The sequence below is a fragment of the Mus musculus genome, chromosome 12, assembly GCF_000001635.26.
Source record: "Mus musculus strain C57BL/6J chromosome 12, GRCm38.p6 C57BL/6J".
Taxonomy (NCBI): domain Eukaryota; kingdom Metazoa; phylum Chordata; class Mammalia; order Rodentia; family Muridae; genus Mus; species Mus musculus.
The window spans coordinates 28013814-28025568 of NC_000078.6; the positions used below are offsets into that span (position 1 = coordinate 28013814).

General features: G+C 39.5%; 1 long non-coding RNA gene across 1 annotated transcript in view; it reads left to right on the forward strand.

The window, feature by feature from the left end:
- The window catches only part of Gm31025, a 32558-nt gene extending 27445 nt beyond the window's left edge, over positions 1-5113 (forward strand). Inside the window, exon 7 of the long non-coding RNA XR_381391.3 lies at positions 3604-5113. This is a non-coding gene — a long non-coding RNA (predicted gene, 31025). The remainder of the gene's footprint in view (positions 1-3603) is intronic.
- The last annotated feature ends 6642 nt before the right edge of the window (positions 5114-11755 follow it).

Sequence of the window (11755 nt, forward strand, 5' to 3'; positions counted from 1 at the left end):
TAGCCTCCAGGACGATGAGAAGTAAGCTTCTCTTCTTCATAAATTAATCTTTGTTGGGTACTCTATTGCATCAATAAAGAATACACTAAGACAAAGATGCAAAGATACTTCTGGACAAGAAAGGTTTTCTCTCATGTAACCATATCTATTATAAATACTGGCTTATAGGCCTCAGTGGGGAAGCTACTCATATTATTTTACTAACTACCACGTGTGCTCATTGAAGTCCCTTCAGAATAGTTGCACATTTATGCTCACAAATTAGGGCTTCTATCAGCTTTGCTGAGGTGCTTCTGCAGTGAGCAACTATAACTGAAGAAACTCATAATTGGCTGAAATACAGAAAATACATGACCGTTGAATGCCTAAACATAAATAGAACAACTACATCACCCTTCTAGGGCTTGAGAAACATGGAAAGGGGGTGAGAGACCGGATGAGCCAGAAGAACAATGAGAGGGGTGTGGACCACAGACTTCCAGAGTGACTTGGGTTGCACTCTAAATCTCAGAGCAGCTATCTGTAGTTCTCAGATCTGGGCCAGTCAACACTTGTCAAGGAAAGGAGCGGAACAGAAAGGTCCTTAATAATTTACATTCAGTAGGTGGTGGTGGTGGTGAGACATTGTCTTTAGTGACATAAGATCACATGCATGAAAACAAACATTTACTCATCTTCCCATAAGATGTGTGTATGTGTGTGTGTGTGTGTGTGTGTGTGTGTGTGAGAGAGAGAGAGAGAGAGAGAGAGAGAGAGAGAGAGAGAGAGAGAGAGAGAGAGAGAATCTAGTTGGATTAGTGGTGCTGGGCACTGAGGAGCTGCCTAGATCAGATTAGCCCATAGGCATGTCTATTTTGATTAGTAATTGGTGTAATTGATGTATGGGGTGGGAGCAGCCCACTGTGGGCAGCACCACTCCCTGGAAAGGCAGCCCTGAGCTGTATATGAAAGCCGGATAAGCATGAGTTTATGAATGTGTCAGCAAGCAGTGTTCCTCTAGGATTTCTGCTTCAAATTGTTTCTTGAGTTTCTGCTCTGACTTCTCTCAACAATGGAGTATAACCTGGAAATGGAAGCCAAATAAATCCTTCCTTTCCTAAGTTAACCATAGATCAGAGTGTTTTATCATAGCAACAGAATCAAACTAGACCAGAGGAAAGGGTAATAGTAGGTAAATATGATGGAACTAGATTCGGTATCTGTGTGAAAAAAGTCATAATAAAACTAACTATATAAAATTTATATATAATTAACTAGAGAGAAATTATATGTATTATATGTAATTTTATAATTAATGAAATTTAGTAAATATAAATTTAAGAGAAAATTAAAAGAAATTAAAATAGTATTAAAATTACATAAGACAGTGCTCTATGTTTCAAAATATTCAAATAGTAGCAAGGCAGACTTCTATGTTAGGAAACTGACATGACCTACAGAGTTTTAAGGTGTTTGGGGCATTCTTTTCTCACTCAGCTGTTCACTTACTAAGTTAAATTTTTCTGTGAACCAAAAGCACCAAAGAACCATGACTAAAGAGAAATCCATATGATTTTAGGATATAAAATAAAAGGACAGACTGAGTAGGTGGAAGTTTCCATGACAAGCCTCTAATTTTATTTTAATGTCAGCATGGGGAGAGGGGCTCTATGCCTGTGTTGTGATAAATATCAGGTGCTGCAGGTCAAATGCAGATTCCTGACCTCTTGATCCCACAGACATGGACAGAGAGCTCTAAGGTGTTAGACACTCCTCCCATGGAGACACTTCAGTGATGTCTGTTGCAGGGGTTAGGGGGAAGCTCACTTATGGGATTTCAGATTCAACCATGAGTCTTTCCTTCAATCGGTATATCAGAAATTATTATTGTATTTTTGTTTCGTTTTGAGACAGGATCTTAGAATTCAGTGTGTAACTGAGATTGGCTTTTAATCCCCGCTCCCCCAACCCTCCTGCCTGCACCTTCTAAGTACCAGAATTACAAGCATGCAGCACACTCAGCTGGAAATCATATTCTTTTAGTATCTTCATCAAAATTATGATAGTTTCTTAGTAAAAGGTAATGGCTACAATAAAAGCTGCATTAAAATACTCTGAGGTACATAGGCACATGCTTATTCACCCAGAGCCAAATGGAGAAAGAAAATCTGCCTCTGTGACTCCCATCCCCCACCACCTCCACAAATAAGGTTGGATCAACAGGAAGGTAACAGCAAGAGCCTGATTTATCAGAGTAGTGAGTGGACCCATGAACCATGCAGTACCCCATAGGAGCCCCTGTCCTGAACAATGCAACTTCTGGGATAACTTTCTCAGAAGGAATCTCCACCTCCTCCAAGCCCTTATCTCCTTTTCTATGCTTATTCTTCCCATGTCCCTTCCTTCATAGATCTTTTGGTGTGAACGCATTTCATAGCACCCAGCATGGCAGAAGCAGTGGCGATGACCAAGTACAGTCCCAATGTCACAGTGTCGATGTCATGTCTGGTATGTCACAGCTTCCAACTCTGCCAGCAGTCCACTCTCTCCAAAACTAACAACCATGACATATTTTCTCTCAGGTTCCCATGGCAGCAAAGGCATCTGTGCCCTCCAGAACTATGGTTCTCACATCTGACCTGTTTTGTCACTTGCTCTCAAGCTGTGTCTTCTTTAGCTGAGTAGTGGCTGGATGGAATTACTGATGTACATACAAAAGAGCCCACACCTGGGTCTTAATTTGCCTCAATGCCTTCCTCTTTAGTAAGCGAACAAAAACAAAACCTCCCAAGTTTTTCCTTCTGTCATCATACCACAGTGGAGATCATATTATTTTACTTTTTGTTTTGTTTTGTTTTTGAGATAGGGTGCTCTAAGATTGATTTTTAACCCTGCTCCTGCTATACCTTCTAAGTCCTAGAATCACAGCTAAAATTTAGACTTCCCCTTCCTTTTATTATTGTTTTACAATGGTATTTCTAAATATAAACATTGTCAGGAAAGCACCTTACATTGCTACACAGTGCTTCACACTAAAGCGCCAGACTCAGAGACAAATGGTTTACATCACATCTTTGTCAATGATTTGTCACTTCAAACAAGCAGCATTCCTCTTAAAGCAGTTCCTTGTTGTCTAATTTAGGCTCATAATTTAGGTGCCTGTGATGGCACAAACTTATATCCAACACTTCTTACTTAAAGAACTGAAGCTATAACTAGTCCCCTTTGATGTATGGTTAAACATAACATGTGTCATGGTGGTGTAGAAACGGCCACATCTGGGAACCCTACCTCATCCACTCACTCTCTGCGTAATGCCCTCAGGAAGTGGCTTTCCCCCTGCCTCATCTTAGCTGTTGGGATAAGAACTTGGCTTTGGCTTGAGGATCTGATTAAAGCCACACACAGCCTTACCCTCTACTGGGCATGGTTCTTTCTTAGCAGCCTATTTCTGAGTCTGCAAAAATGCCTTTAGAGATCCCTATGCTGGGGCAGCCTTACAACCATAAGCAAAGGATTTCCAAATGGTCCTGGAGTTCTGTATTGGTAACCTTTCTTTGGCTTCAATGAAATACCATGGCCAGGGCAAATTATAGAAGGGTTTATGTGAGCTTTTGGTTCCAGATGGATAAAAGTCCCTCATGGTGGAGAGAAATGCCAGCCAGCAGCATGGAAGCAAGAACAGGAAGCATGGAGTTCACATCCTGACCCATGAGCACCAAGAAGAGTCAACAGGAAGTGGACAGAGGCTTTCACTATCAAGTGCTGCCCCAGTGACATACTTCCTCCAGGAAAGCCACACCATATAAAACTCCCCAAACAGTACCACAGACTGGAGACAAAGCATTTGAACATTTGAGCTATAAATGGGAGCCTAACTTCATGCAACACAGCAACTGACATCCAGATTTCTCAAGCTACAGAGAGAATATAAAATCATGCAAGGCCAGCAAGAAAATGGAGTCCTCTAGTCAGCTGTCTTTCATTTGTTGCACAACTTCCAAAATGAAGGAAAGACAGAAAAACAGCCCCTTCAAGTATCTAAGAATAAGAAAAAAGCAGCAATTGGTTTGCTGTCTCTATTTGCTCTTCATGACTCTAGGTCCTTCTACCCACTGTCCAGGGTTCTACGTCCTGCAGGAGATGCCCACACAACCAAGGACAGCTACTTATGTGGAAAGTCATCCTTCATCAAAAGACATCTTTTGAAAAGATGCTTAGCTATGATGCTGGAATTTATATTTCATTGTGCATTGACTTCTCTTATTAGCCGTAAGTATGGTTGCATCAAGTTTGGTTGACTAGAACATTCTACTGTCTTAAATCAAGTACTTTTAGCAGCCAATGACTATGTCTAGAACTAAAAGAAAAAGTACCAACATTTATTTGTGAAGCAAACTATCCCTGTGCTCTATGCTTTCCCCTTCCCCATCTTTACGCTCTGACCTCTGTTCCTCCGGCTCCCCTTTTATCTCCAGATGCTAGGCCACTTCCGTGTACCATAGGAGGTCCATTTCCCTTCTCTCCAGGCCCCACTAGCTGTCCAATCTCTCTCTGCCATTCACCCACTGTTCTCTCATTACTTTTTTCAAAGTCCTGCACAGTTTGAATTCCTAAAGAACTACAGCCTGCAGGTGAGAGGTGTGATTACAGAATTTTGTGAGGATGGGGCTATGCCTTCCTGTCTCATTTCCATCTGGAGACATCTCTGTTCACAAATCAGGAGCACCCAACCTGCCTCTCTTATTGAGTATCTTCACCAAAGTAATTCTACAGAGAAATCCTTTCCTTAGCCTGTGGACTTATGGAAGTGCTCGTGTTCTTGGAGCATACTTAATTTTTAGCTGCCTAGCAGCAGAATCTAGAGCATTCATAATAAGACTTTGCTTTGTCAGCTCTGACTTCCAAGAACCTACATGGAGATGTTAAAAACAGGGCATGCCTTGTTTCAATTCTGTTCGTGTGAGATTTTTGTTTCCCTTTTGATAACTTCTGTAATCATTTCTTTGTGCTGAATATTTTAGAAGAAACAGTTTTTTTTCTGGTTTTGTTGGAGAAACATGTGGGATATTTTTCTTTATTTTTTGAGAATTTCATTTGTATCTGATACTGTCACTGGAGAGGGCTTCCAAGTGAGTAAAAGCAACAGGCAGCTATGGAAGAAGTTCCATCAGCAATACTAGCATGATACACATAATGTAACAATTCATATCATATATATTAGGATGCATATGCAAATTTCATGCTGCACTTCCCAGATATGTGTACTCTACAAGGCTTGTATAAGATCAAGCCAGCCCAAATCATAGCATGAATGGAGGAGGGGTTCATGGAGATGAAATTAGCTGAGACGTGATTGACAGCTGATGGGTGCTTGGGGAGGAGAGTCAGGTTGCTTTAGGGATGTAGTCCCTGAGGACCTGCCCACATTCCAGTAGATTCTAATAGACCCTTGTACATATAGGCAATACTAAATGAGCTCAGTGAGAAGAAGGGTGGGGGAGATCAAGAGAGAGGGGAAGAAAAGGAGGAAGGAGGGGGGAGGAGGAGGGGGAGAGGGAGAGAGAGAGAGAGAGAGAGAGAGAGAGAGAGAGAGAGAGAGAGAGAGAGAGTATTAATTTGACAGGGAAAAGTTGAGGAGATATGGGAAAGAAATTGTAGGAGAAGGTAGAATGGATTTGTTCAAATACATAATATGCACAGACAAATATTAAATAAAATATACAATTTGTAAGTATTTAAAGAGACAGAAATGTTAACCTGATTTGAAAAAATACTTGTCACATGCAATACCAAATTGCCACAGTTATTCATAAATAAATTCAACATAGTCACAATTTTAAAGCTTTTAAAATTGTATCAAAAGAGCTACCTCAGTCCAACTATAAAATTTATTATAAATGCCAGTATTTGTGCTGCTTCTACTTGGAAACAGTGAGACCATCCTGGATCTTTCTCCTCTGTTCACTTCCTACAGCTCTATGATGATGCCCATGTTGGCTCCAACATACACACATTATCATGTGTTAATATATTCAGTGTTTGACACTTCACGAGATGACTTGGAAAACACTATGGAATTATGGTATTATTCAAAAGATTTTTATTCATAAAGTTCACTCTCTTTGTGGGTCAAGTCCTTTTCCCATCAAGCAAAGAGGTTATATTCATAGAGAGGTCTATGAATATGAAGTGGAAAATACCACCACATGGGCACTCAGCAGTTTTTCTGAACCTTTGCTTAATTAACATGTTTGTATGTCCTTAAGTATGTCTCCTTGTTAGGAAATGAAGAAATAAAAGCATATAATCATATCTCCAAAGGTAAGCTTTGCTACAACCAAGGAGGTGGGCTTTCATTTGGCTTTTAAGAGTGAACTTCTATTTTGAAAATTAGTAGCCTTCCAAAACAATTTGCCAAGACTGTTTATACTTGAGTCGGGTCTTCAAATGCCATGTTAAAATTAAATGTCTCCTGTTCTTGTGAAATGGTAAAAAGAAAAGACAAGATGAGGAGGGGAGGGGAGGGGAAGGGAGGGGAGGGGAGAAAACAAGAGAGAGAAATAATGATAGATAGATGAGAGAAGATGAGAGAGAGAGAGAGAGAGAGAGAGAGAGAGAGAATAAATGAACACAAAAAATCAAGTTGCTTTAAATTCCCTGTGAGAGGATGACATTGTATTTATTACATTGACCAATTTATTTTCTGAGTCAACTTTCTGGCTACTTCATATAGTTACACCCTGAAGTTTTCTTCTATTCCAGCTGACATGGGATGCCACCAAATTGAAAGATACTTTTGAACATCAATTTGAAGAGGTTGCAGTTTCTACCAGGAAAGTCTGTCTGTCTGATGCTCTTAAAACAAGGGACCCATGTCAACTGAAATTTACATCCCTATACCTGGTATTCATGAAGGCTAAGCACACTTAAGCCAGGGTCAGGATACAGAGGTAATCCTCATAGCCATTCCCCTTTCTTCACAACCACTCTCATTTCATGTAGTGTGAAACTGCACCATTCCTAGAAACCATGGGCAGCTTTTTCTTAGACAGCAATGAAGAAGTCAAAGAAATGGTCATTGTTGTACCTTTGGACATAAGACATACTCTCTAGTTTGTGCTTTCAAGATAGACATGGGTTTCCCTTTCCTGCTTCTTCACTGCTGGTGGTATTGTGATAGCAGTTTGCTATATGTACACACACAAACCTTGTTTCAAGAATGTATCTTTGAAAGAACTGGTTAATGTCTAAGCGAATCATCTCTAGGAAATGATGTTGATCCAGAACAAGAAGAGCTGGGAAATCTTCAGCTCTGTGCCAGATGAAAACACCAGGGAACCTCTTAGCTGAGACACTGCATGCTGAACCCTGGTTTGTCACCCATAAGTGAGGCTTTAGAAGCAGAGGTTTCAGCTGCTGAGGGGCTTCTGTTCTGCCCATTGGAAGGCAAACTATGTTAATAAACCAGGAGCCTGGTTGTGCACACAGACATGGGGCACAGGATATGCTTAGAAATATATTTCTTTTATGTATATGAGTACACTGTACTTGTCTTCAGACACACCAGAAAATGGTATCAGCTCCCATGACAGATGGTTTGAGCCACCGTTGGTTCCTGGGAACCGAACTCAGGTCCTCTGTAAAAGTATCCAGTGCTCTTAACCACTGAGCCATCTCTTTAGCTCTAAACATATTGTTTTAAGTTCATGCCTAGCCCTTATTATGTTTTTAAGAGTGAGTAGCAACCAATAGTCCTACGTAGCTATGACACCTATGAGCCATGACAATGACCAGCGTACCAAGATGTCCTTCATTGGTGCAATAAGTGGCTCTCCTATGATTGGTAACCAACAGCTGTCTGATTGAACCTAAAGCCCACTCATCATATCTGGTACTAGAAACCATCCAACTACCTGGGACTAATCCTCATGGATTTTAGAAAAGAATCTACAACAGCCATGTTACTAGACCAGCACAATCCCTTATTACATCTTAAATCACATCATTATACCCACAGCTAAGTGAAGTTATCACCCTTTCCAGAGAAGCTTCTCTCTCCAGCAACTGGAGACATTCACAGAAAATCACAACTGGACACATGTACAGATCAATGGATTGTAGGGAGTCCAGCCCTAATTAATACATCTCAACACAAATCCTGCACATAAGGCTTAGGGAACATTGTGTAAGAGGGGATGGAAAGACTGTAATAGTCAGAATTCCAGGAAGTTAGCTGTGTGCCTGACTCTTTTAGAAAAAAAAGATTGAAGAGGACTTGAACCATAACGATTCTAACAGACATGCTAATGCAGAAGTGGGAAATTCTCACAAGATCTTACCCCTAGACAAAGACTACAGACAATTAATGACAGCTGGAAGAAATTAGCCTCCAAAGGATGAGCCCTCTGATTGGTTACCTAATAGAAAGTGGTCAGCTCTGAGACCATATACACACAAACAACAAAAATGGACTTAGCAGGTTATGCTTATATATTTCTCTGTATATGTATATGTGTGTATGTATATGTGTATGCATGTGTGTATGTGTAGGTATGTGTGTATATGTATGCATATGTATGTTTATGTATGTGTGTATATGTATATGTATGTGTGTATATGTATATGTGTGTATGTATGTATATATGCATGTGTGTATATATGTATGTATGTATGTATGTATAGATGTATGTGTGTGTATGTCTATGTATGTGTGTATGTGTGTATGTGTATGTTTGTGTGTATAACAATAATAATCAAAGAAAAAGAAACTATCAATTTTAGAGGATAAGGAGATGGTTAGAGAGAGAGGACATAGAACAACGTAAGGGAGGGGAAAAGTGATTTAAATTATATTTTAATTAAAATATAATAGAGTAAAAAACATATGCATAGAAAGAATACTCTTTAAAAAAAGAGTTATATTTAGTTTATGTGTTTGGACATTTTATCTACATGCATGTATGTCTCTGGTGCTTGAAGCAGTCATAAGAAAACGGCTGATCCTCAGGACTGGAGTTATGGACTGTAGGTCCTCTGGAAAAGCAGCAAGTGCTCTCAACTGCTTAGTAATCTCTCCAACACCTTCAAATTGTACTTTCAAATCTGTTACTTGTTGTCACTATAGACAGCTGTGGGCACTGTCCTCTTGAGAGGACAGTCTTCCCCTTTAGAGTAAGCTCCACATGTGGGTTGCAATTCTGTCTAAGAGATTCTCTGGTCAAGCCCATGCAAAAGTCTGGGACACACAAAGCTATAGTCACACTGACATGAAGGGTCAGATCAGAAGGTTTTTAATGATAGAGTATTAGACAATGGGAGAAAGTCTGATCAGCATGAGAAACCCCTGACTTCTGAACTGCACTCATGGAGAATCGAGATTTCAGAGGAAGATGTGATGGAGTGGGGATGAAGATGCAGCAGGGATGGCTGTGGAGTAACAGGGTTTGGAGTTTGACATATGCAAAGACAAAGCAGCCCAGCAAACACCCAGGCTTTCCCAGACTCAATCCTAGCCAGGCAGAAAGCCAAGATTCAAGTCAGGCTAATCAGACACTTCAGTGCCTCACCACACTGTGGGCTCATACACTTGAATGTTTGATCTACATTGGTAGAACATTTTAGGAAGGATTAGGAAGTTTGGGGTTATTAGGGAATATGTGTCACTGCGGTGGGTTTTGAAGTTTCAAAATCATTCCAGTTGACTCTCTGCCTCCTGTTTGTCAATCAGATGTAATCGCATAGCTATTACTTCAGTGTCAGGCCCTGACATATTTACCACCATGATGATCATGGACCAGTCTCTGAAACTGTAAGCAAGCTTCCAATAAACTCTTTCTTTGTAAGTTTCCTTGCTCATAGTATCTCTTCACAGCAGTAGAAAAAGCAAGACACACAATAAGTGTCAATCCTCCAGAGGAAAAATTGTCAAACCCTTCAAGGAACATGACATCATGCCCCCTGCTGTGATAATCTTATAGTAACAAATTAATACATTTATAAAAATAGAAACCATGTTGAGGAAAAATAATTAGCAATATATAAATAGCCTCTACAGTAGTTAAATATTGAAAAATAATGAGGAATTTAAAGTAACTGCTGCAAACATGATCAAGAAATTTATTGAAGAGAGTCACAATGAATGAACAGATGAGAAATTCTCTTTAGATATGAAAGCACATTTTAAAAGTTATGGAAGCAGAAAATATCATCTTTGAAATAAAAAATAACAAGTATATAACAAAATAAAAAGCTGTCAGATTTAATCAATAAACAATCTGAAGAGAAGGGAGAAAGGAGAAAATAAAAATTATAAATTTTGGACTGTGGGGATGACCAGCTGAGCATCGTGTCCACCTGCAGTGGCAGGAAGCCAGAGCTGGCCAAAAGGCAAAGAATACCTTACCTTGGGTGCTTAACCCAGTGTAGAGATTTACAACATAACCTCTAAACTTGGCCTTAGGGAACAGTGAGGAAGAAGGAGGAGAAAGGTCCTAAGCCATGGGATCAGAATTGCTTGAAGACTGAGTCTTTTAAAAATGGAGATGATGATATGATGGTGGTGGTGGCGATGGCGGTGGCGGTGGTGATGATGATCATGATGATGATGATGACAGGAAATAATGATAATGATGTGGTATCTAGAAATCATAACAACTACTGGAGAAAAGTTAAAAACGCATGCAAGCTTTAAGATAGATGCACACTGATAATGCATCCCTATCAAGGAATGTCAAACTTGTATTGACAGCTTCTACATGTATCAAAAAACAGATGTCCATCATTTCAACAACTGTAAACAGCAATTCATATAGAACAGGAGGTGCCTTTCCCAACATCCTGAGTTGTGTCTAAGGTAAGTGGTCCCTTCCTTCATCTCTCACAAAGTACTATTTGATCAAGGCACATTACCATCTTTCCATTTTATAAGAAACTGTATTTAACTCTCCATCCCACCCAACAGTTTGTACCATCTTCCCTGATGTTTCTTTGTGCACATTTTTCTTGTATCTTGGCTGTTATTGTTGTAACAAAGGAACAATGCATGGACTTTACTGTTTCCCAGTTTTAGCTTCCTTAAGACACCAGGACTGAGGCAGAGTTAATCCCACTTTAGTTTTCTGCCCTAACAAAAATTTTGCTTATTCTTTTCTAGAAGTGCAGATCATCCTATAAGTGGGATGATGACTAAGGCATCTGATGCTGCTACTGGGTTGCAAGTTCCTGGGAAAGATTAGAAACTTGCAATTACATTAGCATCCATTATTATCGCTGGAGAATACCACAGTGCTTTACATGAAGAGGAACCTTAGTCAACCTTTGCTGCATTGTTATCTTTGATGTTTTTGCAACAATTTAAAAATGTAATTAATGTCACAAAACAGGGAAGAATATTTAAATTTCAACTAATTACATGCTTTACTTTTCTGTTAAAATTTTATGTAACTTATTTATTTTTTTAAAAAGTAAGATTAAGGTCTATGGGTATCTTTTTCTTTACCATGCTATGATTGTTCAAGAAACAAGGCTATCATGGTGTATATGTGCAATTTATGGATATTTAATTTCTCATTTTCACTATCAAGTCAGTCCCTATTCAGAAGTTAGTGCATCACTCTTTTTTCTTTAATTGGGTATTTTCTTTATTTATTTTTAAAATGTTATCTCCCTTCTTGGTTTCCCTCTGCAAATCTCTTATCCCATCCCCCCTACCCTAGTTCTATGAGGGTGTTCTCCCACCCACCTACCCACTCCCGCCTCTTTGCCGTAACATTCC